This window comes from Palaemon carinicauda, chromosome 7 (genome assembly GCF_036898095.1).
Source record: "Palaemon carinicauda isolate YSFRI2023 chromosome 7, ASM3689809v2, whole genome shotgun sequence".
Lineage (NCBI taxonomy): Eukaryota > Metazoa > Arthropoda > Malacostraca > Decapoda > Palaemonidae > Palaemon > Palaemon carinicauda.
This window is the reverse complement of record NC_090731.1, coordinates 90,900,211-90,905,350: the sequence shown is the minus strand read 5'-3', so window position 1 is coordinate 90,905,350 and position 5,140 is coordinate 90,900,211.

The following is a 5,140-nucleotide window of genomic DNA, read 5'->3' as shown; positions in this document are numbered from 1 at the left end:
CATATACAGTATATACTGTGTGCATATATATATATATATATATATATATATATATATATATATATATACACATATGGGCATATATATATATGTATATATATATATATATATATATATATATATATATATATATCCTTTATTCTTCATCATTTCCTCCTACGCCTATTGACGCAAAGGGCCTCTGTTAGATTTCGCCAGTCGTCTCTATCTTGAGCTTTTAATTGAATACTTCTCCACTCATCTCCTACTTCGCGCTTCATAGTCCTCAGCTATGTAGGCTTGAGTTTTCCAACTTTTAAAGTGCCTTGTGGAGTCCAACTAAATGTTTGGTAACCTAATCTCTCTTAGAGAGTGCGAAGAGCATACCCAAACCATCTCCATCTACCCCTCATTATGATCTCATTCACATATGGCACCCGAGTAATATCTCTTATAGTTTCATTTCTAATCCTGTCCTCCCATTTAGCGCCCAATATCCCTCTGAGGGCTTTGTTTTCAAATCTACTAAATCTACTAAGTCTGATTTTTATATTTAATTTCAAGCGATTTGATTTCCAAATTTTACTTAACCAAGCCAATGTCTGATTTGTTTTTTTCAATCTTTCACTAAACTTTAATTCTAAAGAACCTGTATTAGATATTATAGTTCCTAAATACTTAAATGATTCTACCTCATTAATCCTTTCTCCCTCTAATAATATTTCATCCGCTATTAGCACTTTTAAAAAAACTATTTCTAAGATACCTTCTTAGAGAGCATAAGTCTACTGATTGAAATCCAATTGTATAATAAATTATTACAAAGAGCAATTAAACGTCTCTCTGGACAATTCCTTTTATTTGCTTCTAAGTAAGAAATGAAAGAAATAAGTCAGATGATGTACTTGTTAAATGATACACTGGCATCTATATCTTTCTCCGAGAACTAGAGACTGGCTGGCGCCTCAGTGAATTAACAAGGAGTCAGCAATTTAAAATATTAGTATATCCTTCTTGTAGTTAGTTACCTTCAACGATTCTAAACTGATAAATTACTTTGGGTGTCATAAAGTGTAATCTTTGTATCAGTTGCTTAGCGCTCTTCGTAATATCATGAGAGATTTGCACCTTGTATTGGCCCTATTCTTTGCAATGCCAATCATTCAGGAATTACGGCATTAGAGTTACTTAATATTAAGTCTACAATCACATGTATTCACTTTCTCTTTGAGTTTTATCATTTCACGTTTCTCAATTAATCTGTTACATTCCAGTACTTCAAAATAAAAGTATATATCTTTGATTTTTACACTTGATCATCTTTATAATCTCATATTTTGCTTAAAAGAACGTTCAACTGCTTAATTTAGTATTTGGTAAATTCACTGAATTTAGGAATTTGCTATCTGCCGAATAAAAAACATCGGTATTCATAAAACTGTTTCCTTTCCTCACTAGGCTATTTTTCCTGTTGGAGCCCTGGGCTTATAGCATCCTGCTTTTCCAAGTAGGGTTGCAGCTTAGCTAATAATTATGAACTTAATTCGTGTTTAGTGAAGGTTGCCCTGCAAGTAGGGTATTGTAAAGTGAGTACACGAGACAACTCTTTCCTCGTTCAATATATGAACAATTTTAAATGTTAACTTTAACATTTGGTCTCTTTGTTTTCTTTTATCTGAACTCGTTGATCACTAATTACTAGTCTTCGTTTCTAGATTTAGCTCTGAGATTTCATCGATAAAAAAATACTTAAAGAACAGGAATATCTATTCTAGTTGAAGTCCTTTTGTCTTTTTACATGATTTTGTTTTCAGAGCTCAACGATTTATTGTTTAGACTTTGGGTCGCCCTTCAGGAAAGACTTCGACATCGATACATGAACAACCTTCCAACATATACATCTTTAAATTCCTTCAACCATGTAGAAGTCGCAAGTTGCGAAGAAACGTAAACGTTAGAGGCACTGGGGGAGATATAAACCCAAGTGCTTACCAGAATGCATGAAATATCACATGAGGTTGGGCTCAAGATAAATAGATGAAAGACAGAGATGATGAGAACGGAATATGCAATGGAAAATGAGATAACATTAGAAGGAGAAAGCATTAAGGACGTAGATTCATTTAAATATTTAGGAGCTATGATCTCTAATGCAGGATGTTTAGAATTTGAGTTTAACGAACGATTAAAAAAACGCAAATCAGATAATGGCTAGGGTAAGTAAAATTTTGAAATAAAATCGCCAGAAATTACATATGAAAATGAGGCTATATCTCAGTTTAGTGAGATCGGTGTTAGGGTATGGACATGCGTCGTGGTATGACAATGAAACAATCGCCAACAGATTTTGTAGATTTGAGAAGAAAGCCTTCAAAAGAATATTGGGAGCTAAATGGCAGGACAGAATTAGAAATGAAACTATAAGAGAGATTACTCGAATGTAATATGTAGATGAGATCATGGTGAGGGGTAGATGGAGATGATTTTGGTATACTCTTCTTATTCCCCAAAAGAGATTAGTTCACTAAACTTTCAACTGGGCTCCATTAGGCACTAGAAGAGTTGGAAGACCCAGGCCTACATGACAGAGGGCTATGAAGCGTGAAGTAGGAGAAGCTGGATGGAGAAGCGACTGGCAAAATCTACCAGAGTCCCTTTGCGTTAATAGGAGTAGGATGGGATTATTATTATTATTATTATTATTATTATTATTATTATTATTATTATTATTATTATTGTTGTCATTGTTGTTGTTTTTGTGTATATTATTAATTCTATCTTTAATATAGTAGTTTCTATTCATTCTGCATTGCATTCTGTAATTTAGTTGATCTATAAAGTGTCACAGAGAAGTTTCCATGGCTCTCTTTTAGGGAGTGAACGACGAATTCGATGCGGTAAACGTGTATGCTATTTAAGTCATCTTTCTGATTTCATCTTGGCTCTTCATCATATTGTTACTGACCATGCAAATATAAACACTTGTCATAAATACGAAAAAGTCAACGCAGGATTTTTTATGCATGCAATTAAGACTATTTGCCTGGTTAGCTCAAACAATCCTTGATTCAACTAAATATCATGAAAATCATTAGAAAATAATTTAATAACTCGATTCTTTTATGACAATCTTTGGACTCATAGGACCAGAAGAAGAACGTTAGCAGCCACGAATACTAATACTAGAGTCCAGATTTTCCTTACGAAAAATATGGAAGCATGAGGCTACATGTGACACTTGTAGAAGAGGTAAGAACTCGTGCATTATCATTGTTGTTGTCAATGCTGTTGACTATGGAAATTAAAGAAATGTGACTAATGCCAGTTTTCAATAGTGTGATTGGCAAAGGATTCAAAACTTCTACCGCATGAGAAAACAATACAAAAAAATTCATTAACCCGGAAAATGATCATGATGGCTTTCACGTAGATCATAGAAAAAACTATCTTTAGAGATAAGTTAGTCGCACGACCAATACGACAAAGTCAGGCAGTTCCTTAATTTTGAGTAATAAATGTTGCAGGATCCAAAAGGTTTTGACATAAGGGTATTCAGATAAAAAATGTCAATGGGAACTCAAGCAGAAAATATCATTTAACTTTCCCTTCCAGTCCAATTTGTTCTTCAAAATCAGATTTGCCGCCTGAGTAAAAATAGAAGGAAAGATTCTTCATCCTGTAGGTTTCCTGTGAACGAAGATGCTATCTTTGTCCTATACTTCCCAGCTGCCTTCCTCTATTAAGTATGTAGCTGCCTTTTCGCTTCCTGATTGATGATGTAGAGTTAATCCTCCTACATTAGTTTGATTTTAGTAACCTTAAGGGTTTGTGGTATTGAATGTACATAGTTTATGCCTAATAATGTTTTATTTTTTTTTTTTAATCTTTTATGTTTGGTGGTTAATCTAAAATCAAAGTGAAAAGCTGGGTTTGCCTTTATTCATGAAATGGCTTCTTTTTTTCTTGATAATAAATCATCATCTTTCAATCGTATTTGTGACCTTATAATCAATGTTTTTAAACGGTCAGTTATGCCATGAACTTTGTACCGACAGGTCCATTTGAAGGCACCTCTGCTATATATAGAATGCTACATTGAATAAAGTTTGCCTCACTTTAGGCAATTACATATGTTTTAGTCTTTTTTGGTCGAGCCTTTCTCTATTATTTACAAATAAGCATCTCATCTGTGAAAATTTACTAATCTTGTCCTGGACATTTCAAACTTTTTCTCATTAGATTGTTTGCATATTACGAATAGTAAAAATAATTATCTTATTATGAATATGGATAATATTAATATCAAGTGTAATGATGCTGATGACAAGTTTTATGAATTATTACTGTGATCATCACTATCATTATTGTAGTTGTTTTTGTTTTATGATTTATCCATGATTAACCTATAGTCTAGTCTCTAGATAAATAATGAAATATCAAGTACCCGCAGAAAGGTTTACCCGTGCCTCACCATCTTTCAAGGATTAATCCTGCCATCTTTCAAATGGATTTCTTCATAGTTTAATAGTTGAGATGCTGCCGCCAGAGAGTTATTGGATGCTTCCACTGACCAGATGGTACTACACTGGATCCCTCTCTGGTTACTGATCATTTTTTCTTTGCCTACATATATACCGAATCATTTGGTTTATTCTTTACACATTCTCCTCTTTCCTCATACACCTGACAACACTTAGATAACCGAAAAATTCTCTATCAATCAAGAGATTAACCACTGCACTGTAATTATAAAGTGGCTACTTTCCTCTTGGTAAGGGTAGAAGAGACTCTTTAGCTATAAGAAGCAACTCTTCTAGAAGGACATTCCAAAATCAAACCATTGTTCTCTACTATTGCTTAGTGCCATAGCCTCCGTACTGTACCATGGTCCATCACTGTACTAGGTTTGAGTTTCTATCAGTTTCTTTATTTTCTTTCCTCAATGGGCTATCTTCCCTGTTGGAGCCCTTGGGCTTATAGCATCCTGCTTTTCCAACTAGAGTTGTATCTTAGCTAGAATAAGTCATAATAATAAAAATAATAATAATATTATGCAAGTTCACTCAATCTTCATGAATAACTGAAAAATGTTGAAGGTATAAAGAGAACATGCACGAGTTATACGGTATTATAGCTTTTCGTAAACAGTTTCAAGAGATCA